Source organism: Cyprinus carpio, chromosome B8 (genome assembly GCF_018340385.1).
Source record: "Cyprinus carpio isolate SPL01 chromosome B8, ASM1834038v1, whole genome shotgun sequence".
In the NCBI taxonomy this organism is placed as follows: Eukaryota; Metazoa; Chordata; class Actinopteri; order Cypriniformes; family Cyprinidae; genus Cyprinus; species Cyprinus carpio.
This window is the reverse complement of record NC_056604.1, coordinates 5,446,974-5,473,636: the sequence shown is the minus strand read 5'-3', so window position 1 is coordinate 5,473,636 and position 26,663 is coordinate 5,446,974. Positions and strand designations below refer to the sequence as shown.

The 26,663-nt window shown below is 36.1% G+C and overlaps 1 protein-coding gene, 1 non-coding gene and 2 pseudogenes across 2 annotated transcripts in view; 1 reads left to right on the top strand and 3 right to left on the bottom strand.

Annotated features, from left to right (window-relative positions):
- LOC122138317 overlaps nt 1-2,160 on the bottom strand; it is a 45,812-nt pseudogene extending 43,652 nt beyond the window's left edge.
- Nucleotides 1-26,663, bottom strand: part of LOC109045602 (metabotropic glutamate receptor 6-like) — a 200,175-nt gene that overhangs the window by 57,676 nt on the left and 115,836 nt on the right. The window lies entirely within an intron of this gene.
- LOC109062893 lies at nt 14,242-23,884 on the bottom strand (annotated as a pseudogene).
- On the top strand, nt 25,090-25,252 carry LOC122138334. The gene has a single exon (XR_006155484.1). It is a non-coding gene; the product is annotated as a U1 spliceosomal RNA (small nuclear RNA).

Genomic DNA, 26,663 nt, shown 5'->3' with positions numbered 1-26,663 from the left:
TGTTATTTTCTGAAATTTACAATTGTGCAATTTCTGAGTAAAAATTGTTTCAAAGCCAGTTCTTTTATTTTCACATTTTTATTTATTTAGCTATTATTGTTGTAACTTTGTTTGTTCTCCTTGCTGTATATTGTGTTAAAAAATAAATACATACAATGAATTTTTCCCATCTGCTCGACATCAGGGCTCAGAACGGTCACTAGTGAAGAGACTATATGTATTCTTGTGGTGCCATCAGTCATTCAGAGTTGTCATTACATAATTTTCTTGCTGATCAAGAGTAATTAGTCTCACCATATACAGCTTTTATGGCTCAGGTGATTGGGGGTAAAAATAAAAATCTCCTGCATAAGGAAATAAGCACTCACAATGTGCAAAAAAAATCACTTCTGTCATAAAAGATTTCACATGAACTCTTGCTGATTTTTCTAGGGCCATCTCACAGAGCACACACATTATCAGATGAAGATCACACACTGTGAATTCTTGACATTATGTGAGAGGGCACAGGCGCAGCTACAACGCGTTTGCAAACTCCTGACAACATATGACATGGTCTTACACAGATAATGGAAAGACTTCTTAAATGGATGACCTCTCATTGCACAGAGCATGACAGCAGCCACCAGGCCGGGGTTCAGTGTTGCTATAATCCCGAGACTTGCAGACCTCCAGCATGGATTAAGAATCTAGGAATCATTTGCCACAGGACATGGAAAAGCTAGGATTAAAGATTAGATTCCGAGACAAAGCACAAAAAAGCTCACAAAAAAGTGCTTCTATATCTCGCCGTGGGTTGTCAAAGAGCCTTACAGTAGTGCCACTTAACTCTCCCCTTTTGTGTAATCATGATGGATTAGTCAGAAGCCTAGTATGATAATCTTACATATGAAGACTTTATGCATTAATGTTAACGCCCAAAGATATCTACTTTTAAATATGCTGGTCCATATGTCATACCCACAGGAATTGTGCACAATAGAGGCACATCAATAAACACAAGCCAAAAGATGCTGAAGAGATGCTTGATGAAAATCACTATTATAAATGTGAATAAAATTACCAAAATTGGGCTATTTTGTCCCATATGCAACACATTGAAAAATATCAGAAGAAACTATATTTCTAAAGCCCAGGCATTTAGAGGAACTGCTTCTATTTTGGACTCATACCCAAAGATGGTGGAACTATGTGTTACTTTGAAGAAGCATGTTGGCGAACTGACAGGAAATTTACAAGCATTAGAAGTTGAAACGGATATGCATGTGTCAACATTTGTACATAAAGTAACATTGTAAAAACGAGAATGGGAAAATGACCAGAAAAAACATGTAAAAGTGTAACAAGGACCATGAACCACCTTTAACCCATGCAATGGACTAAAGAGATGTATCCTCGTGAGGTAAATATACTATATATATATATATATTATATTATAACTAATATAAAAATTTGATATACTATATATAGATTTTTATATGTATATATTATAGAACACTGAACTGCCTGCTGCACATTATGCAGTACCACATGTGTTCAAAGGTATGTTTCTTGTTACTTCAAACCAATACGATGGTGCATGACCAATACTAGGAAAGTGACCCGCAAAATGTTTCTCTTGTCCTAAAACCCATTTATAATGATGGAATCAGATGGCAATACCAGGGTACTTTTGTTACAGGTGCTGAATCACAAGTACTGTATATTCATGTAGCATTCACATTACGCCAAGGCTCTTCACAGGAATGCTACAGTATTATAATCACATCAGTGTCCAAACCATGTTGTAATAATACCCATCCGGTACCGTGATCGATGTTATGATTGATATTCACCTTAGAAATCAATTAGTACTGCATTTACATCGTTTTTTGTTAGCTTGTTGTAACATGTAGGATGTATTATGTAAAATACAATTTTAAACATGTATATGTAAAAAGAAAAGGAAAAAAAAACACTAATACACAAAGCAATTTGTCAGATGCGTTGTGTAAATGTTATAATAACTTAAAAAATAACTTAAACCGAACAGAAAACAGAAATAAACTTTGTGGAAGCCAAACGACATAGGCTATTGTAAAAACATGTGCACGACACAAATATAAACATTTTTAGTCCGATTTTTTTACCTGTTCATCCTGATGTTGAACTTTCTCCAGGCCAGTCTGTCGAAGTTATCCACGAGCCTCTCCTCAAACCCTCGACGACATTACGACTCGCTAAAACCACCCTGAAGCTTTGGCACTTGGTTTAGTTTACCTACATGACTGCTGGAGCTCATCTATGACCTGTTTACAGAAAAGGCCAGAGCTCGTCTTCATTCGTTTCATTCATTCATTCGTTCAGTAGCTGCGTCCGAATCAGTTCACGCGTCTCGCGCGCGCTCTTGCCTTTTCCAGCCGAAAGAGATTCGTACGACCAACAGTATTTTCTCAACCATTGTGCCGCTTCTAATCTCTATCAAATCTCTTAAAAGCTCGATTCCCAACCTCCCCCCCAACCCCCCCCCCCCCCCCTCCCCCCCCCCCCCCCCTCTCTCTCTCTCTCTCCCTATCCCATGTAATGCGTGTCACATGCAGTCTGTTGCTGGTCACTCTTCAGTCCTAATACTCTTTGGGGTGTTGCTGTTTATTTTCACCTCTTTTACTGTACTTTTCTACAATATTTTTTGCCGGGACCTGTTAGGGCTACTTTTGTGTAAAAGTTGCGGTGAAGCTCAAACAGACCATTTACTGTGTTTGCATTAGCTCCAGAAAAAAACCTATTGAGGTCTAGTTTAAAACATGTAATAACTATAAGCAGAATTGGCTATTTATTATTACTTATAAAGCATGCCTTATTCTGCATGATCATATTCTAACTATACCAAAGCACTAAAAATAACTGAGGCTACTAACAACAACAACCTTACTATACAACAAGCAGAAATTTGAGTTTATTGAGGAAAAGTTCTTAGACTAATGTGTGAATACGTGTTTTTGACTTATAATCTAAAGTGTTAGCTTTTTGGTTGTGTGAGTGCATGTTCAAACTATCAAATGTAGTAGAACTAACAGATCCTTATTGTAATTTTGTTACCGATTACGTTTTTTGTTGGTCACTCCATTTTGACCCAAACAAAATGTACCTTTTTCACAAAAAGGTCAAAATATATTTTTTCTACTCATTTGGGTCCTTTTTGTGTTTTATGGTTTTCTTGTCCAAATTACAACAAAATGGTGTTACAGAGCGTTGGTTATGTTGTAAACACATTTGAATATCTTGACCACAAAAATAAAATGAAATCATTTAATAGATGCAGAGCTAAACAAATAATTAAAAAATAAACAGTAACTGATCCATACATCCCTGGGGTCTCTGTAAACACAAGCGTGAAAACATAAAATAGTAAAAGTCAATCCCAAAAATAACCACGCGTATGTGCATGTCTACAGCAAAATAAAACATTCTACGATATTTATTGGTTCCATCAGTTTAAAGAAACAGATAAGGAAGTCCACATACTTGGTCAAAATCTTTGTCATAACAGGAATATCCATCTACTAATTTGGAACCAGCAAGGATCCAATACTAATCTTTATAAAGAATACAAAATAAGATTCTGCTGTAGGATAACATCAAATTATTAGCGAATAATTTATTCAGTAAACAATCTGCTCTACATGTATGCTACATCTGCACTATATGTAAGTAATCATTGTTAGCATACTGTATGTACATTTACATATGTTGCGAGTTAGAATAAGCCGTCCCCAACACCAAGTGGTTTATTCTACCTGCCACACTGCACATCTTAAGGAGATGTGTTCCTGGCCCACTTGCCTACCTTTTGACTTGTTGACTGGGGACATTGAACAATGTGAAGGCTGCTTTTAAAGAATAAGTATTGTGAAAAGCATTGTAAAGAAAACTTTTGACATGGCAAATTATAATACAAAATACTTTAGTCTTTCATACAGGATTGTCTTCTTTTCCCTTCTTTTTTGTGTGATTTAGTTTAACAACCACCTTCTTGTTAAACTTCCAACCTTACAGGTGTGACATCCTGCCTCAAAAGCAGAAACAATCTACTACTTAGTGGCTTCGGGACGAGAACTAACACAAAGAGCTAAATAAAACCATCTGGTTTTATTGATACAAACACTGAAGTGCTCACTTTAAAACAACAGGGTTGCCTCATCAGGCAGAAAGCGTGGAGTTTGTCGTCCGAAAGCTAATATGAGGTCTAGAGAAATGTTGAAGTAAATGGTTAGCGATCTCGGCATAAAGAGATACAAATCAGAAACCAGGCTAGAACACATAACTGCATTTTTTGCTGGTTGCTAAGTTGTCTATAGAACGTTTGTCAATTAAATATATTGAAGATATTTTTTTTTTTTTTTTTTTAATAAATACTTTTGGTTTGGGGACAAATTTGTAGATAAGTTCATTTGGGACACATTTGGAGATGGCTTTATATGGAAGAATGATTAATAATTAAAAATAATACTTTTTTTTAAAAACTTTAAAAAATGCAGAGGGTTTTCTGTGTGTATGGTATTGTAGTTTTAAGTCAATGGCGTCATGCCTTCATTTTAACTCATTAGGTATGTTTATATCTGCAGGCTGTTTTGGGGAGGCTTTCAACTGAAAGAAAGAAATTCACTGTAATCCATTTAGGAAAAAAAAGTGCTTCATGACATCTTGCTCCCATACTTTCCAGCTAAATAGCCAATTTGAGCATAGGCATTATAGATTGACTTTGCCTATAACATAACATAAAGAGGCAACAGAGGGGAAATTAAGCAAACATATATCTTTTTTACCCAACAAAAAGAAATATATATATATATTAACTCAATTTGAATAACAAAATGGTAAACTAAAAATGTTCAACACAACAGGCCCCCCCCCCAAAAAAACTTAATGATAGAAAAAGAACTGCTTAATATGCGACAGAAACGCTTAAAAAGCTTGCTTAAGTCAAGGCATGCATTTAGAGTTAAGAGTAGAGGATCAGCATTCTTCTGGGAGTTCATGCATAGTGATTCTAATGTTGTATTTTTTAGTGCAACGGGAAAACTGTGCAGGGGTCTGAAGATATTAAAGTGCATACACTCAAGGGGGAGTTCACGACATCTGGGAACCTCCTGCTTAAACACGAAAGCAGCCGTTTCACGGTTTACTGCGATTAAAAATCCGTTCCTGAAATATTGTACATACACAATTCTTCCAACCAACGCATTCTCCCACAATATAAATATTGTTTAAAATAATAAACAACTTGATATACGATTAAAAATAAAATTATTGTGATCACTGACACTGGGTTTGTCGTTAAACTTGAAGAAAACTGACTTCAACATCCACAAAAAAAAAAAATCACAAAGTTACTACAAGAACACAAAAGGAAAATAACGTTAGTCCTTTTGAGAAAAGCTCAAGCAGCAGTACTTGCAGATGCCATACATTTTAGCCAAAAGTGCGGCTTGAGTGTCCATATAGTTTTTGGAGCGCCTGTACATCAGGCCTAATAAATATGCACATGAAATATATTTTAAGATACATGACACTGAAAAGTTGCTCTTCTAGAAAATGGCTAGCGAATCACTGGGTTCATTGTAGGACTCAAAACCTTCACCCTCAGCTCTCTGAACAGGCCAGCCGAGAGAGTCTGAATTATTCAGTGGTGATAAAGCACCAAACCATAGCCGAACACGATCCAGATCAGTTCACATGCTTTACTTTCATTGATAACCATTGCTTGAAATGGGAAAAAATAGCTGCTGGGGGCCTACCCCTTTGTTATTTGCTTATTTCCCTTGTTGTTACACTACTAAAGCTATGAAGCCAGAAAGCACAATTCTTGTAATATTATAGCCTAAATATGGCTTTTATAGAGATGTTTGCATCTGTGTTACCTGATTTGCTCACATCACAGTGATAGATGTGTTTAGGGGTGGAGTCAGGTAAGGGACATAATTTTCATAGTATGATTTAGAAACACCCACCAGTTTGAAGACGCCCACTTTTTATTGTCCAGAGAACTCAAGATTCTCCAGATTGTCTAATAAGTGTGTACACTGTTCATCATGACTGGCTGACAGGAGATCAGCATGGTGCTCAATCCAGCTGACAACTCTACAATGCCTCAGCTTCGGGGTCTATGTTTATTTCAATGTGATCATCACATTTACACAAGATTAAGTTGGCTATCTTTCCAGCTGTAATCACATGTAAGTGTGATGATTACATTGGCTTTGCTGCGAATTCCCAAAGTACAGATACATTGTCAGTTTAAAGACTTTTGTAAACACCAAACAAGTCTATGCACAAGTAAAGCATTCACAGCGATTTGCTGTCTGCTTCGGTTTCACTCCTTATTTGCATATGTTTTTTCGGTGCGATTAATCACTACAATCACCACACAAGTGTAATCTTGGTTTCCATAATGATCTCTGAAAATAACACTCTTCTTTCAAACTAAGCTATGGTTGTTGGTCAACATGGACAAGTTGCAGCCCAATGACCGAGGCAAAATCTGCATTTGGATATCTTCCGCGCCCACATGCAAATTCATGATTAGGGTTGATTCGCATGTGATATGATTCATGTGTCAGTTGCTGAAAAATGATCCCTAACATTATGTAATGATTTGTTTTTGGTAGCGTTTTTAAATTTTGACTTCATTAAAAAGTCCTTGTCACACATTAACTCTTTAAGGGCCTAATATTCATTACTATCAATAATTAGTCAAACTATTCATGTCCTAGTGAAAGATTTAAGGAAAGTGTTTGGTAAGCATCATCCTTTTACTTTGCTATCCTAATAACACATAATTATATTGCTAGTGGGATTTCATTTTTTGCATATAGTCTACTATTTCGGCCAAGCGGTAGGCGTGCGGATCGACCCATCCAGTCACTGTAAAACTAAATCAATAAAAAACAGACAAACGCTTGAGAAATAGATGCATGCCACAAGCATGACAAGCTGACAGCCTGTAGGGCTACTAACCACTGACCCCCACTGCAGGCGATCATTGCCACATTTGATGGCGGTTTTTCTTACCAATTGTACTTAAAGGAAATTAGATAACAAATCGTATACATTATTTGTGCCCTTCACAAAATGCAGAGACGGTCGTACGGCCTGCACGCATCAAGCAGCCTCTACGCGAACCACCACCCCCCCCACCACCCTGATGCAGAGTTGGACCTACATGAGATAAAACTCATGTCGTATGCGCATTTCTCGTATTTTATCTCAGAGTGAAAACAGACCCTAATGCCGTGACAATTGAACATTTTCCTGATCAATATTTAATATGTGCAAATAAATCAATTAACGCACGACGTTCCTCAGGTACTGGGGCGTGTGTTTGGTGATGTTGTTAGTGTCCACATTTGTGTTTGTGTTGCCCCTTTTGCTACTTCACACTTTGAGTGTTGAGAGTAAGGGCATGTTTAGCTGGGTCACTGCACACTTTGAGGTAATATGAAATTCACTGGGTGCTTTTGATTACATTGTGTGTGTGTTTTGGTGCGGACTGTAAAAATGTGTTAAAACAGAAAACCGTGACAAGATGGCTCTGTGTTTTTATTCTCTCTGAATTCTGGATGCAGCGATGGATGCTTTTGAATGTCTGCACGGTACCAAAGTATAGCTCGGCAATTTCCATTTCAATCAAACTCTCATAGTATTTCCATTAAATGATGTGGTCTGCTTTGTTTCTCTTTGGGGCTCTCGGTACGATTAACAAGGCCATGTAACAGACTCCATTGTGACTCAGAACAACAAAGACATATTAGAAAAGGATAATTTTTCAAACTGAAAGGTTTTTTTTTTATAAATTGGACTTACCAGCTTTTGTTTATTATATTTTTGGTGTTATTCCTGGTTATGCAACAGACACGGGGTCATTTCTTGTTATATATGATGCATCAAACAAATGCACTTGGGGGTTCGAGCTGCAAATAAACGTCGGTTGGAGTTTTCTTTGTTTGGCTGCATTGCTCTGCTGCATTTTTTTGCTCGTCGCCAAATCTATCAACACCATCATGACACCATGCGACGTTTGGGTGTGCGTGTAAATTTGGTGGACAGTGTTACTGTCAGGAAACATGTCTTTAGTTGTAAGTCACCCTCTGCATTAAAACAAAACACCTCAAGTAAAATGTGGTCCCCAAAGCAACATCTCGTCATCCGTCAAGCTGTTCTCAGTGTTTCAGCGGGGCAGGGACCCAGATGGACCATGAAGATGATGCTTTATATAAAATCAAATTCTGTTTTGGGCCATGTCAAATTAGGTTATTCAGTCCATATGTGTATCACAGCACCTCTGGTGTTAATCTACTTCTCCACTTTGCACAGACCGTCAGGGTGAGTGATCGCTTCCATGTGCAATGGCATGGATAAGATAATTCGCTCGGCTGACAATCTCTTACCAGATATGCGTCAATTTTGGTTTGCCTCTTTAGTGCCACATTTTTTTACCAACCGATATTCACTTGGACTTACTTTGGAAAAATGTTGACACGGTCTGTAATATTCATCCAAAACATTCTGCTGGTGTTTTTCATGATTCAAAAGTAATAAAAAAAAGTCTAGAAAAAAATTGGGTAATAATTGAAAGGAATTCTAGTCTAACAGGCGATTAATATATAATAAGTTGTCACAGTGAACCTTCCATTAAAAATGCCATTGTCTTCCAAAAAAAAAAAAATGAATCAGCCATGAATTAAGAAAAAATATGAGATAGTTTTGAAAGAGCAAAGAATTCTCAATCACACCAATTTAAGATTTTCTCTCTATAGTTGCCAAAGCTCATGTGGAATCTTACATGAGTGACAAAACTAGCCACTCGGCCTCCCCTGCTAGTACATGGGCTTAAAGAAAAACTGTTATCTTCGTGGACATTGGGAAGCTGCCCCTGATTTAAGGAGTGGCAACATGGCGGATTCCTCCCCTTAGTGCTTATGCCATTTCAGATGAATCCCTTTGAGCCTGTTGCCCATGGTGTTTGGGGTTTAAATTTGAAAGGACAGATGTCCCAGAGCCAGAACTGCTGCAGCGTTCTCTGTAAAGACACCCAAGTGGCATCCGCTTATCAATAATGCAGGAGCCCCACATGTCGACGGTGGGCACATGGGGACAGGCGCATTACAATGAGGCAGAGCATGCCTGCTGGGGATAATGGTGGACGGTGCTGGCGGGAAGGTTTTACTCTCTGTGTATGCTTCTAAACGTCCCTCTGTTTCATGTGCCATTATTTACCAGGTCTTATTTAATACAGCTATGCAGTATTAATTTTTGATGATTTGTTTTGAGTGAGTGGCGAAAGATCAAATTCTTGGAAAGAACTCAGGCAATTGTGACATTTTCTGTACATTTTTCTTTACAAAAACTGGGGCTATATAATGAACTATCTTTTGAAACAATACATGTTCCAACAGGATAATACCATTAATGCATTATATTTCAGAGCTATTGTTTCAATTGATCCAAACCCACAGTCAGTTTTGCTCCCTCATGGTATCCTTTCCAAAGCCTTCAACATACAAGCTTTAAAGAGCAGAGACGTCAAACACTTGTGGTCTTTTTCTCAAAGCGAAACATCAAGCTTGTTGTCTTGACGTTGACTGTTATAAAGAAATTTGTGTTTGTTGCAATATATTACATTACATAATGAAGAATGCTAAGTTACAGCATAATTATCTTGCAGCTTATTCTTAAACAGCTATGATTTGACCAAATTGCCAGATTAATATACAAAACAACTTTAAAATTACCGTGGGGCTTGCGGAATGTATTTGTTCCTGTTGTCTGTTTGCCCATCGACCTCTGCTGGTTAGTATGAAGGGCTACAATAACATGGCCTGCTTGGCTTTAAACAATGCGTATATGAATGGCAATGGCCAATCAGAGGCGCTATCATGATTTTTTGGTTTATTTTCACTGCACGCACCTGGCTCTGACTGGAATTCAGACTGGCTGCCACACACCGAATTCTTCTCAGTCATAAAAAACACCAAAGTGCATATGTAACATATGATTTGTAAGAGCATTGTATTTCATAAAACTCGTGTATAGACAGCTTTACCAATAGGGGAGTTATGTTTTTTGTTGAGGGTGAGATTCAGTCATAATGTTCTGTCACAATGTAAATGTTCTTTCCTCGCATTCTCTGTGTAATGTTATTCACTGTTTGAATAATTGTGGAAGACTACAATTAGTAATAATAAAAAAATATTTGCACTTTCCCATCGTTTTTTTTTTACGGTATGAACAAATAATATAATTACATGTTGTAACAGAACAAACTGGTATTAACAGACATTTACTTTATCAAAAAATACGCCCCATTCAATTCGTGGGTACAAACGGGGGGGTGCTTCCAAGGTTTGTATTTCTACACGTACTATTTTATCTCTACTCCTCATCCGTGGAGACATCCTCCTTCACAGCTGTCATCAAGCTTCGCCACTTTGTTCTTGTTTTGGCGAAAAATGCGGAGTCCTCTACGTGGCTGAAACACTTACATGTATTGTGCCTTTGAAGATAATTGTCCATTCCTGTTTTAATATTTAAAATATATTAAATTAAGTTAGAGATGAATCCACAAAGCATTTAATCAGACGACGGCAATCTCTATTGACGGACATGGATACTCCAGATCTTTGACCATGACTGACGCGTGAGATCGTTTACCAAAAAGGAGACTTGTCTCTGGATCTTCCTAGTCTTACCTTTAAGCTGAAGATAGCAGGCTTAGTTCTCTGTTGACACGCTGATTTTGACCCGTCAGCAAAGCCGCTCGCTTTCCGTGTGACACATGGATTTTGAAGGAGTCGATTTTCCCTGCTAAAAACATCTTCGAAATGGGACACATTACTGATTGTAGCGGATAAACGACAATATTTTACATGGAAAATACTGGTTTATATTAGATTATTTACATGAATTTATAATATGCCCGTCTCTCTCATGTTAGTCTGTAAGTAGCTGACAAATCCTAAATCATGGCCTCTTCCGGGAGAAGAATGAAGTTAAACACAGCAGACCTAGAAAAACAACCGCATCCTCCTGCATGGTCAGTGAAGGTGTGGAAGACGTTAAATTACTCTAAACCAAGAGGAAGGAGGGCATGGAGAAGGAGAAAGAAGAATGAAGAAAGTGCTGATCAAACAGAGATCAAGAAACTGTGAAGATGACAATGAGAGATGTGAGTTGTGGAAGCTCTTGAAAAAAACACTTTTTTGGATCTACATGAAGAATGATGAAGCCTGAGAAACCCAAAGGACAGGACATGTATTCCAAGTTGTGTGCTGGCTTTTAGACTGATGTCAATTAGCTCTGGGAGGTCAATCATATATATGGAGAGTAATCCTGAGTCAAATACTAAATCTAAACCATTAAACGAGAAATACAGAAACATTTTACAAACAACTAGGTCTGTAGTTCTTATATCTTACTAGGAGGCCATGTTTATTCTTGATTCAGAACGTTTTCTGTATTTAATTATGTTATTACAAATGTAATTTATTACCATGATGCAAAAGCATTGATATTGTTCGAGCAGCCATTACTGGACACTGGTCTTCCCCCAGTGTGTCATGTGATTATCCTTCCAGATGTTTCTGCTCAAGACAGTCTCGTTTCATTATTACTGCATGAGGAATGGGGGAAAACAGGTGTTTGTTGTGGAAAACCCCACTAGAGGTTGACCATTTTACCCATTTCTGCGGTGTTACAAAAAAGGGTTTGACGTAAGTAAGGCCCTTTGTCTCAGCAAAGTGGTTGCTTCCCACAGCCTATCCATGTTTTAAAATTGTGTCTTTTAATATCAAAAAGAAAAGAGACATTTATGTTAGTTTACAAAAATTCTCTTCAAATAAATATGTTCATTTTGTCTTTTATAATTCATCAATAGAGAAAACCTGTAAAAAAAAACAAAAAAAAAAAAAAAAAAAAAAAAAGTTATTCATAAGTTTCCACAGAAAAATAAACAGCAAAAACGGTTTTGCAACATGATATATACGGTAATAATAATAATAATAATAAAAAAAGCTTTGATAACAAACTGCCGTGACACAACATCAGGCATATTAGAAAGATTTTCTGAATCATGTGGACGAACTGAAGACTGGTGGCAGGAATTAATGCTGCAAAATTCCCCCACACAATGATGTGTGGCATTCAAAAAAGAGCATGTTTTTCTGTTTGACAAAATTTTCCAATAAATAAATCATTTTTTGTGAACTCTTTTCTAGATCAGCTGTGGTTGGACAAAGGAAAGAAAAAAGAAGGGCAGGAAAGCAATCATCCAGGGCAGCAGCGTTACCCGAGAGAGCTGGCTGTGTGAAGTCTTCAGAGACAAGCGCACTCGCTAGTAGAAGAGTACTGCCACGAACACACCCATGGCCCAATCACAAGAAGAGTGGGGAGCCACTTCAGCCAGTGATGCACCCATTGTGGTCCATTGAAAGGGGTGCATACATAACAGAATACTACGACCACCAGTCTATGAAAGTCTGGGTGAAGTGCCATTGTTTTTTGTTTATTAAAGGAATTGATACTTTTTGTTCACATGCAAGGATGAAATTTTAATTGAAGGTGAAAAACTTTATCAGTGAATATTGAGAATGATTTCTGAAGGATTCGAGGCACTGGACTGACAGGCTGGAGATAAGTTAATGTGGAATGCTGAAAAAAAGTTCAGTATTGCGTACCAGGAAATTAAATTACGGTTGTTTCTAAAATATATTTGAACTAGAAAATATAGTTTTTAATTGTAATATTATTATTTTACAGTGTTACTGTTATTTGGTCATCAAATAATGCAGCCTTGGTGAGCATATCGAGAAGACTTTCCCTTTCAAAAAAAACATTTAAAAACTCTTACAAAGCCTTTTACAGGTGGGTGTTTTTGAGCACATTCCCTTATACAATGTGTTAAAATTTGATCATGTTGGACGTCAGGTAGTTACTTTCCCTCTCTTTTCATTAAGTAGCTCGGCACAGGTTCCAGTGTGGATGCCATCTCAGGCGAACGATTGGCTACCTGGCTAGTGTGGAAAAGAGCCAGCGCAAGCCTTAGGGCTAGAACAGAGAAATACTAGCTTCTCCAGGTGACTAGAAGAAAGGGAGAAGAAGGGAGAGGTCGAGCCATTGAGAAGGACGTGGGGACTACAAACAGAGACCTACAGAAGAAGAGATCCACCTGAAGACGGTTTGGAGGAAACAACAGAGGCTTGTCCCAACGAGAAGAACCATCTAGAGAAGGCACACAAGATAAGAGCGCCAAGATAGCATCCAGGACAACGGCTCAATCGAACGTTGTCCCTCCTGGCCAAGGATCTTCAGTAGTGGAAGGGCGAATCAAAGAGGCGAGATATTTCTGAGAACGAGTTTGAACATTCCAAGTTATTTTCAGACATTTTTTTCCCCCTTGTATTTGTACACATGCTGTTTAACATACAATCTTTAAACAAATGTTCTACTTATACTATGTTTTTGACACAGACCAGATGTAAACCCCATATTGACAGGGTATGTGATCTACTGATCACTTACCATTTGCGTCCCTCGCCTTCACTTTCAGAGTAATAAACACTGATATAACACTCACACAGAAATGACCCCGCCACCATTGTAAAAGAACAGTTATCTTATTTTCCCATGAAAAGAGAGGCTTAACGTAGCGCTTCTGAAGTATAATGCATTGTTCATTCATTAAATTGTTCTTCGAATTCTATACAACCATGCCTGTTTGAAAAACTTGCAAAAGTAATTCTTTAATTACTTTTAGTCATTTGAACCTAGAAACTGTCATTGCATGACATTATTAAAGCTATTTTCATATGTATTTAGTCTCAACTTTTATTTTATTGATACAATATCAATATAAACATTGCAAAAAAAATTATTTTTGTCTTGTTTTCCAGCAAAAATATGTAAATATTCACAACTAAAAAATAGATAAGTTTTACCGCTGAGAATAAAAATTACTGTAACTCTTGTGTTTCTGAAAAACATTGTCTGAAAACATTTTTTTTTGCTTACTTGTTTTAAGCAAAAAAGCTCAAATTGTTTATTTTTTTTTTTTTTTGTTTTGAATCAGGACTAAATATCTTGATCATTTTGCTTCTCAAGTAAAATAGTCAAGTGTTTAGATATTTGTACATGGGAAAAAATACTGAAAAACATTGAAGGGACCTCCTGGTGACCATTCTTACTTTAGGCCAAAAACAAGATTTTTTTTTAAGAGACTCCTAACTTTTCAAGAGCTTCATCAAACAATACAATCACTCTCCGCTGAAAAAGCCAACAGAAAACATGTATCAGTAGGTTGTGTCGTAAAATGTCTTAAATCATAGCTCAGCAGAAATTGTGTATTTAAGGAGTTTTCACAGCATTACATTGTGACAAGTGGGTTCTGTTAAGGACAAAATATCAGTTTGTCTGATTTAATTGACATGGATTCACTGGGTATTTTAGAGGAAGTGGCTTGTTCTTTTTCCTCTTGTGCAACCCTGTTTTCATGTACATCTGCTTGTAAAATAAGACCTTTCTCATCCTAAGAAGACAGATTTCTCCAAGCCATCTTCAACTTTGGTGTACTCCAGGTTGGATTTGTAGTATCGGGCTTTCAGAATAGCGTGGGCTGTTCCTCACATTATGATTTCAAACTATTCTGGAGCTCGGGACAAATGGACGTTGTCCTCAGCCAGCAGTACAGGACACTGCCTTCGCTGACTCCTTGTCCCACCCTAGCCCACCCTAGACCACAGTCCTACAGTGTTATAAAATAACTATGTTTGTAATTTTAAATATGTTGGATAACTTTCCTGAGGGTTAACATAAAACAATGAGTGTCATTCGGGTGTCTCTTACCTCAAAGAAGGTTAGTATCTCTTTGGAGTATGTATTCGTAACGGTCTTTGTGCCCAGTGGTCTCAAAAACAAAAACATAAAATCAAAGGATTTGATTATTCCAAAATAGTGCCTTCATTTTGGGGATTAAATCACACAGAGGGGTTCCCGGACCACTACCAACTAAGTCTGTGTACCAGCCTTTAAAAAAACAGAACAAATAAATAAATAAATAGATACATTTAGTCCCACGCAGAGTATGCTGAATGCAGCGTCCGCAGAGCGGTGTGATTTGATTGAATGGAGGGAGGAGCAGATTTTTTAAAAGTTATTTAAAGGTTATTTGGGGTTGTTTTTTTTGTGTATTGTATTATGTCGAAGTGTTCGTATAGTCATATATATATATCTATATATATATATATATAGATGATATTACACCGGTTGCCCTCTCAAAAAAGATGGTGAACTGATTGTGAAAAGATGTAATTTTTTTGTAACTTGTTTTTAGTAAAGACATGCACCTGCATTAATACATGCTGGTCAAAAGTAAAATTCTTTTAGCATACATCAAAGTCTCGTTTAATGCAGGGTTAAGAAATATGATGCATATGGGGTGATTTAGCAACATATAATACCAAACAAATAATTTATGTTAAGTTAGGTTTTAAGAAAATAAATATGGCTGTTTGAAAAAGGAAATTTGTTTATTGTCCAAATAAAATTCTTTAAAATTTTAAACAGAGGTTAACAATTATCTTAAAATTCTTGTGTTTGAATCAGATTCAGTCAGATGGTTAATTTACACCCAGATAGTGCATCTTACCCACTGACTTGGGTAAACCTTACCCTTACCCCTGGGGCAAAAAAACATGAGCTTACAGAAACACTTTTTTTTTTTTTGTATGAAGAAGCAAAATTTTAAAAACCCTTTGTCAATAGATTTATTCTGATCATTTAAAATGATAGGAAACATCTGAAATTACGGTTAAATACTTCCATGTACTTCTGCATCATTTTCTCTTATCTTGAGTGAAAGTAAAAAAAATGGTAATCATCTTACCCCACTTTCCTATAATAAACAATTTGCATGGAAAATACAGATGTCACACTTGCAGTGCTGCAAAACCCTATAACTTTTTTTACCATGACAATAATAGCAATGTACAAAGAATTGCAAGATTTACTGGTCATTTTTTTACATTTACCATTTAGTCATTTAGCAGACGCTTGATTATCCAAACGACTTTTACAAATGAGGCGGACAATGGAAGCAATCAAAAGAGAAAGGCCATCAACAAAAGAGCAATGAATATTCAAGTGCTCAGTTAACAAGACTCTCAAAGCTGTTAACGCAGTATGGTCACACACACCATAGCAAGGGCTTTTTTAAATAATATAATAAATAAAAAGAAAGACAGCATAGAACAGAAAAAGACACTAGAGGCAAGCTAGTGTTAGAGGTTCTTTTTTTTTGCTTTGTGTTAATTTTAGTATACTAAATAAATGAAAGAAACTAGATTAGTACAAAAAAAAATTAGGAAAGTAGTAGGTAGTTTGTGTGTTGTGTCTGTGTGTGTTGTCGTGTTTTGTTTTAGAGTTGTTAATAAAAGATTATTGAAAGTTTATATTTTACAAGAAAACATTTTCAGTCTTTCTACTAAAATTTTTTGCATTTAATTTCAATGTTCATGACAGGGAAGTCTTGAACACTTCCATGTCAAATTTAACAAATGACCCAGATTAGTATGCCAGCCAAACTTTATCATCATCTTACCTTTTTCTCAGACCTTTTTGGGTTAAAAAAAATGTTTCTGAGTGAAAAAGGTTTCAGAGCAAAGTCTTTGCATACAGTTCTTTTTCTCACCTTGTCCTGAAGGCCGGCGTAGGCAATGATTCTGGCCGAAGCACCTGCTGCAAAGGCTGGGATTCTGAATTCGACAGTAAAGCGTGTGGAGCCAGGGGACCGCAGTCTGAGCGAAGTCCGACGCTGGAGTAGCCACAGTATGTGCCGCATCTCCAGAAGCTTGTGCTGTGGGTTTACCTCCGTCAACACCGAATCCCAGTTAGAGCCCCTTCGAGAGACACATAACTCAGCTATTGAGGATAATGAGGTAAACTAAGCAAAGAGGTGGCTAATGACCTCGTTGGAAATATCATTAGTGGCCTTTGTTTGCCAATAGCAGCTACCCGGCCATCATTTATTCACCAGTGCTTGTTGTCACACATGAAACCTGAGCTGCGCTAATAGGAACTCATACTGACGTTCACTGTTTGGTGTCATATAGTGGCACTAAAAATATCTGAAAACAATATTTGTCTTGTTTTCCACTGCAAATGTCTAACACATTCTTAAATCAAGATATATTTACTTGAGAAGCAAAATTACTACATCTCATATATACAAAATGACAAGATATAAAGTCTTGTTTTTAAAAACAATGCCAATGCACTATAAAAATTTAACTGTAAAAAAGATCATTTAAGTATGTTTTACAAGAAAAATACTATTTCAGACTTTGTACTTCAAAATGTCATGTTTAAATGTGTTTTGCTTGCCTGTTCCCTTGTGGTGTTCAATTTCGAGTAAAATTTGCTTGATTAAAATTGCTGCGCAGAAAAATAAGAAGGTGGGAATAAGAAAAATATTCTTGTTTTCCTTTTGAAGTAAGTTTATTTTTCTTAACCCACTGCCAGATATTTTTCTTATCCAGTGTTATAGTATTATTGAGATAAAACAAACGTAAACTGAAATAAAAAGTAAAAAACTTATATACATATTTTATTTACGTTGATTGCCTAAGCAACATTTCTCTTTTTCATTTAGTTTAACTTGATGTACTAAAATAACTAAAACTAAAATAAAATATAGTACTTTTATAGTAATTTTGCCTCTCAAGCAAATTTAATGTTTGTGCTAAGTAAGAATTGTATTTTTTATTTCCTTACACAGTGATTTTGCCTAATTTTTAGTGGATATATTAAGTCAGTTCACCTCAAATTTAAATTATAGACATTTTCCAATAATGTCTGTCAACTATCAACAACCAAAATAGGATCACTATGTATATTGTAAAAAAAAAAAAAAAAAAAAATGAATCCATCCTCAGTCCCATAATGCATCAGTGCACCTAATTGCTGCTGCTGATTGTGTGGGATGCATTGGCTGCACTTTGTGCACATGTATACATGCAACTAGTGTGCAGCCATGCAGAGAGTGTATTGACCCGTAGACAGGAGGCTGGCCATCACTTCCTCATTTCAGAAGAGCCGGCTGTGAGCAGCCCTAAATCAATATAATAAAAAACAAAAAAAAAAACAAAAAAATCAAAAAAAAATGTCAAGAGAAAATTAGTAAGGGATCAGAGGAGGCGGCGAGGGAATAGAAAACAGGTTGCTACCTTTTTCATCTCCCACGTTCATGGCCCATTCTTTGTGCCGGCAGTAATAGTCTATGGCTGAGATGACGCTTTCAGGGTCTCCTTTTGTGGCGTTCTTCTGAACGGCTTTCAGCATGCGCTGCATTCACAGAAATCAGCTATGATCAACAGTGTTCTTGAGCAAAGCAAAGCCAGAGTACACTAGTTGAAAAATAAAGACACATATCAGGAGGCCATTAATTACTCTTGCTTTCCAAAGCCATTCTATAGGGTTTCTGCTATTGAAAAATCCTGTTTAATCAGAGGTCCCTTAAAAAAGTGTACTTGGTCTGTACCATGGTACAGATGCCAGAAGGTAATACTGTGGTATTTTAATATATACAAATGATACTGAATGATACTGTTAATGCATGGTACTGATATAAGTCCAAGGTTCTTCAAAGAAATTTATTTTGGACACAATGATTTTTTTTTTGCAAAATTAAATAATCATAAAGAGTTCCTTTTTTCCATTATGAGAATTAGCCATTCTGATGATATAGATATAATATAGATATATAGATCTATATATATATATATAGCCTGCACTGGCACACACACACACACACACACACACAGTTGTTTTTGGGGGTGTCTCATATACTCCACAAACAAGGATACCCATAAAAACAAATAAAACAAATATACATAAGAACAATGTAAAAGATCTAAAACTCATCTATACATTATACTTCAACATATACATGTGTGCATGCATATCTACAACTACTCATATTCATGTCTCAACAGTTAATATTCTAACGGCGGCAGTTAGCACAAATGACACATTTTTACTTGCCCGAGGTGGTCTAAATCATTTCCTTAAGGGTAACAACTGACATATGCAGAGTGTACGGGATGAGATGAATGCGCTATAATAACCAAACCTTTAGATGTATATAAAATATATCATTCATATTAACACAGAATCAGGTACATATCATATAATGACATGTTCTTTATAGGCATTGTTAGATTCACTAAAATACAGTATTTTCATGGTAGCCTACATAGCCTTCTATGGTACCATGTGTGAAACACCATCATAGGAGCATGGTATTTTTGTCATCAGTGACTCTCTGTCTTCTATGAACATCAATAGCTCATCTCTGCATATGTGAGTGATGTATGTATGAATGACAGTGAGGGTCACCTGAGGTCGCGATGATCCTGTCATGATGTCAAGGAGGCGCTCAAGGATGACATCGTGCCAGAGGAGTGCCAGCCAGCTGCTGCTCTGCACAGCTGCAGGAATGAGCCAGCGATAGAGGACGTACAGGACAGCTGCTGTAACCACCGTCACTGCCAACAAACTCCACAGCATCCTGTGAGAGACAGAGAGAGACGTTCACAAAGAGAATAAATGATTAAGGTCAGCCGGAAAAAAAAAGACATTAACAGCTTCGCAATTCACAGAGGGTGAGAGTACAAAGCAGTGTCATAGAGTGTTATTTAAAAACAGATATGGCATCAGTGTAAATCAAGGGAAAAAACTGGTGAAGGTCAAAGGGTAGATCTCACAAAGCCTGTTAAAACATGTTTTAGTTTTTTATATTTCACTCCTAAATCCAAAGTAAGAAATAATTTATTGCTGAAAGAAAATGAAGCATATTTTAGTATAATTAATTTATTTTCATTTATCTATCAGTACTATGACAATTAAGTATATTTTTATGTGTGTTTGTATGTGTTTATTTATTTTCAGTTACATTTTCTAAATTGGATCAGGGTTATTATAGTAAAATATAATTTTTTTTTAAAAAAATTGCAAATTATTAAAATCTTTTTAATTTAGTTTAACTTGATGTACTTAACTAAAAATTTAATAAAAATGAATAAAAATGATTTAGTCATAAAAAAACACACCTACTAAAATGAATACAGCTTTAAATAAAATTTACATTTAAATTTAATATATAAAAATAAAAACTGATTCAAACTTTGGTAACACTTTACAATAAGGTTAATTAGTTAACTACTTTAGTTAACATGAATTAAGAATGAACAATACTTCTACAGCATTTATTAATCTAAGTTCATGTTAATTTCAACATTTACTAATGCATTATTGAAATCAGAATTTGTGCTTGTTAACATTAGTTAATGCACTGTGAATAAACATAAACTATGAAAAACTGTATTTTCATTAACTAACATTAACAAAGATTAATAAATACTGTAATAAATGTATGGTTCTTGGTTCATTCCTGTTAGTTAATACATTAACTAACATTAACTAATGGAACCTTATTGTAAAGTGTTACCCAAACTTTTAATAAAACTATAGTCGTTTATGAATGATACTAAAATAACTATGATCCAGATGCTTTATATTTGCATTCTCATTATTCTATAATCAACCTGTCTGAACACAATGATTTTTTTAAAGGCAGTACAACAAATACTGCCATGATGTATAAATATTTTACAATCTAAATATTTTTTCTTTTCTATCAGTAATAATATTCATTTATTTATTTTTGCATAATGGTTAGAATTAGATTTTTTTCAACTGAATGTAATGAAAAAGCCCTTGACTGTAATAGAAATAATGCCACAATATATATTTTTTAATAATTTCGTATAATTTTTATTTATTAATTTGTATTGATTTTGGACAGAAAATATAATATATACTTTGACATATTATATATAATTATATATTTTTTATATATAATAATTTTTTAGTTTTATTGATTTTGGAAAAAAAATACAATATAGGCTTTGTGAGACTCACTGTCAGTTAATTGTTGTCCTTACTCCAGCTTAAAGCAGCACAAACTTTGGACCTAAATTATTGATTATCTTATGTGTGTTTATGACATATATGGCCACACCTGTGTAAATACCCGCAGCTCTATCAGCCACATGATATGCACGTGATATAACACCATGTCTAGCCATATTTGCATGGACATTTAAGATGTTACAAACACTAATATTAAGATTGGCCACATTAAAAAAAATACAATACATGAAATTACCCTCTCTCCTGTTTCAGTCCAGTGGTCCTAGACAAAAACTTTGACTTTCAGTGGTGTGGAATGCCAAACTCTTCACCCCTCTCTCCTGTTTCAGTCCAGTGGTCCTAGAAAACAGTGAAGGCTCCTTTTTCTGTGCTATGCCAGATTTGGCCTCATGCCTGGGGAAGGAAATGAATTAGCACAGCTTCATCCCCACAGCTGATTTACCACTCACATGAACAGAGTATGCCTTATAATGGCTTGTGATATGAGGATTCAGAAGGGTTTTTTTTTATGTGCGTTTTAACAGCCCACTTTATATGAGTAAATATTTACGGTTAAACCTTACCCTGATAGTTTTTCACACTTTACCTACTCTAGTATCATCTCAACTTCACCTTTTCTTGAAGATATAGTCATCAGTGGTTCAAGTGATAACTACTTATTAGTTTTTCACACCTATACTGTTCAGAAGTTTTGGGTTGGTTAAGTTTTTTTCTTTCATGCTCACGAAGACTGCATTTATTTGATCAAAAATATATTTAAAAAGTTAAATATTGTTATAATTTAACATAACGGTTTGCTAATTGAAAGATATGCTGATTTGCTGCTCGAGAAATATTTCTTATTATCAATATATTTATTTTGTAATATCATAAATGTCTTTACTGCCACATCTGATCAATTAAAAGCATCCTTGCTGAATTAAAATATTTTTTTAAAAGCTAACTGACTTTTGAATGGTAGTGTATAATTAAACACCAAGAATTTTTTAATCTAAAAAAAAAAAGAAATTCATTTTAAACTCAGGAACACCATACAAATAAAAATAATTCATATAAACTACAATACACAAAAACCCCAAAATGAAAACACTGTCATCATTTTTCACCCTCATGTTGTTCTAATCCAGCATCTTAATTAATTTCTTCTGCAAAACACAAAAAGCTTTTGAATCTGGAATTTACATTTTTAAAGATATCTTCTTTTGATCTCCACAGAAGAAAAACATTCATATAGGGTGAATAAATGCTGACAGAATATTCATTTTTGGACAAACTATCCCTTTAGAAATAAGGTTCTTAAAAAAATAAGGTGCAGAATTGGCCACATGCAGGAGTTAATACAGTGTGCTACCAAAATGACACTGATCCTAACACATTCTTATTAGTAAAGCTCTGAATAAGGACTTCTGCTCCGGCTTTCTGTGCAGACACAATGGGCCGCTCATAAAGAATCCCAGGCACGATCCGCTGGAGGAACACAGTGAGACACAGCGGTGACAGTAGCAGCCTGTGCGCTGTCAGAGCATGCATTAATTAAAGATGGTATCACCGTTCAGACCTGCAGCTGAAAATAAAACCCCTAAAAGAACCAGACAGACAGAAGTGTCTCTCTTAAGCGGCCAGTGTTACAGCTTCTGTCGGCTCCTCCACACGTGCTGATATCGACCGTGTGGCCTGCCAGAGACCTCAGGACTTTAAGCAAGACTGAGTTCTGATTACTAGGCCACATAAATATTTAAGTCTCTTGCTTAATTATAGATTGCAGCTAGACTTTAGTAAACTGAAGTGTGCTGTTAATGTGAAGGCAGTGAATTAACACTGTTGCGCATGCTGTGTGCGGGATGTGCAAATTTCAATCACCATCTTGCTTATGAATAAATACTGAAGTGTGAACAATATTGGTTGATGTGAATGCAGAGCTGGATCATGCAGAAAGTTACATAAACACAAAGTGTTACAGCAAGAAAGGATTCTCACATAATACATAATACATATGCATGCATTTTCTTGAATTTCATAAGCCAAACAAAGAACAATCTGTTGCAATATTGTGCCAAACAACATTTCCATAATCTTACTTCCTTTTGCAGTTGTCTTCACAAACACACAAACACACAGAGATGAGCTTCCCTTTCTCTTTTATTCCAATGCCTTTATGCCTTTCTCTGACAACGTATTTCTCACTGGCCTCTCTCTCCCTCCCCCCTCCCTCTTCTGTTTGCTCTTTCTAACCTGTTCTGCTGGTCTGCCTTGATATGTGTAGAAAGTGATGTACAACCACGGGCCACGCTAGAGAGAGAGAGAGAGAGATGCAGGCACACACATGTGTAGCATACAGTCTTCCCCTCGTAAATACTCAGACATGCACTTACACACTGCAGGAGAAGGAGCTGAACCTCGGCCAACTGGGCTGAGTTTTAATCGTCCTCTAGCCAATCATGTTCTAATCATCTCGCGCTTTCTTACACCCCCTTCCTGCCTCCCTCTCTCCTTCCTGGTTTTCCCCATTTCTCCTCCTCCTACCCTCCCCATGCACACACTGACACATGGATAATGATGACAAAAGAGGGGCCTCAGCATCACCATTTCCCAACATAGGGTGTATAATGAGTGGCAAGTCTTCTGCAAAAAACATAATAATAATGGGGGGGGGGTGCAATACTAAATAGATATAAATTTTATAAATTCACATAATTCATAATAAAAAAATACAAAAACCTAGGTTTCATTTTATTAATGTAAAATATAAATATATATATATATTAAACGTCCTCTATATATATTTTAATAAAAAAAAATCCAGAACCTTCACCTTTCTCTGATGTAACCACTGGAGGGTCAACTTGGCCTTGTGCTGAGGGTCATTGTCATGCTGGAAAGTCAATGCAAATTGTCTGCCATTATTTTCTGATAATATGCTGCATTCATCTTACCATCTATTTTTTTTTACAAGATTCCCAGTGCCTTTAGAGCTCCAAAAAAAAAACATCAGTGAGCCAGCACCATACTTCACAGTGGGGAAGGTATTCTTTTCACTATTATGTTTATGTTGTTTATGGTTGTGACCATAAAGCTCAATTTTGGTCTTGTCACCCCAAATCACAGTGTGCCAGAAGATGTGATGTGTGTCAAGGTGTTGTTGGGCATATTGTAACCAGGCTTTTTTGTGGCATTGGCGTAGTAAAGGCTTCTTTTTGACAATGCAGCTCATTTTTGTTCAAGTACCATCGTATTGTGCTCCTTGAAACAACCACACCATCTTTTCCTAGAGCAGCCTATATTTCTGTTGAGGTCACATGAGGGTTTTTATTTGTATCCCAAACAATTCTTCTGGCAGCTGGGGCTGAAATCTTTCTTGGTCTACCTGACCTTGGCTTGGTACCATTAGATCCACAAATTTTCCACTTCTTAATAAGTGACTGAACAGTACTGACAGGCATTTTTAAGGCTCTGGATATGTTTTTATATCTTTTTCCTTATATAAAGTTCCACTACCTTGTTACGCAGCTCTTTTGATAGATCTTTTTCTGCTCCCAATGGCTCAGCTTCTAGACTGTTTAGTGCAATGACTTGGGTGCTAACAAAATCAATCACAGACATGAATAGCAATTTAAAAAGCCACAGGTGTGGGAAATTAACTTTTAATTAAATGCGTGTGTGTCACCCTGTGTGTCTGTAAAAAGGCAAAACATTAAAGGGTATGTTAACTTTTGATCAGGGCCATTTGGCTGTTTTCTGTTATCATTATGATTTAAAAATAAGCCAAAAAAAAACTTTGTTATAATGAATGGCTTCATATGATCACTATCCTTGAATAAAAGGTACTATCACTCACTATTTCTGCAAGGGCATGCAAACTTTTGAGCACAACTATATATATATATATATATATATATATATATATATATATATATATATATATATATACACACACACATAACTATATATATATAATTGATATTGACTATATTATATTACTGTACTTTAACTAAAAAGTGTTTTCCCAAATTCAGTCTAAATTTATTGATATTGACTGATATTGTACATTTAATTGTGCACACACATTCACAGATACTTACCTGGCAGGGGAGACACCATGATCAAGAAGGCGGTTCACCCAGGCGAGGCTCCGTCCATTGACGCCGGCCGTGCTGACCCCTGCGAATTCCCCAAATGTGGCAATCTCGACTGCATAAGTTATGGTAGTGGGGGACTGCGTTCGCGCTCTCCCCTGAAAATTTTTTTTTTTTTTTGAGGGGGGAGTCGTGGCCTAATGCAGAGTCGGACTCCCAATCGAAGGGTTGTGAGTTCGAGTCTCGGGCCGCTGCAGGAATTGTGGTGGGGGGAGTGCATGTACAGTTTTCTCTCTCCACCTTCAATACCACGACTTAGGTGCCCTTTGAAGGCATCGAACCCCCAACTGCTCCCCGGGCGCCGCAGCATAAAATGGCTGCCCACTGCTCCGGTCTGTGTTCACAAGGTGTGTTGTGTTTCACTGTTCTCTGTGTGTGTGCACTTCGGATGGGTTAAATGCAGAGCACTAATTAATAATAAAAATCACAAAATATATAAAAATAGAAAAAAGTTACTTTAAATTGCCATAATAATGCAAGCTCCTCACCTTTAAGTGACAACTCACTTTTTTCAAGATCAAAATAGGTCACCTATGAGGTTTGCTTGCAATGTCTATGTCTAAAAAGGGTAATATTTATGTATTTGAGGTCTGAGATGTGGAAACGGTGAAGAGAGAGAGGGGGCAAACATTTTGCATTTTAGGTCAGCATTGCCATCTATTCAGCCAATGTTGACTTCACTTCATCTTTTATGACATGGGATTTTGACCAAATATATTCAGTCTTGATTTTTGTAAAATGATGCAACAAGATATTAAAAAATGTTTTTTTAACATGTTTTTTTTTTTTTTTTATGAAAAATTACAGTTTTGGACATATAAGGTAATAAAAAATATATTAAAAAATACCTTAAAGTAACTACAAATGAGCATGTAAAGCAAATATCTTTAAAAGAAATTCTGTGTGGAGCATGCCCCCAATCCGCGCAATGTTCTCACCACCTTAAAACAGCTTGAAATCCTGGAACATGTTACACCCTGATAAAGGGGGAAAATAGAAATTAATAAATGAAAACAGGGACTCGTGCTGTTGTCTCTCTGCGTCAGTCTGTATTGGCTGTGATGTCTCTTTCATCAACAGATATTACTTATAAATAACAGAACTGTGAATAAATGAATACATCAGTACATTAAATCACATCAATATGTGTCTGAAGCCAATAATACAAATACATCACTTCTTCTATAACATAACATAACACACTTCCGTCTGTGTCCTCTTGCAACTGCAAAATGAGTTATTTCTTCGTGATGATAATACAGTTCTTTTGTGTTCGACATCAATTTGTTCTTCAGTAACTTTTTCCACTTTTCATGAAAGAGATAACTATTCAGAGTCCCAACTTGATGAAACACTATTTCAACAGTGTATTATAAAGCATTGAACTCATTATGAAATACAAAAAAAAACCATGAACTTCATTACACATAACATTCACTTTTAATTGACATTGTACAACTATACTCTTCTGTTCCACTTAAACCACTGTGACACATCTCATTTAATTTTCTC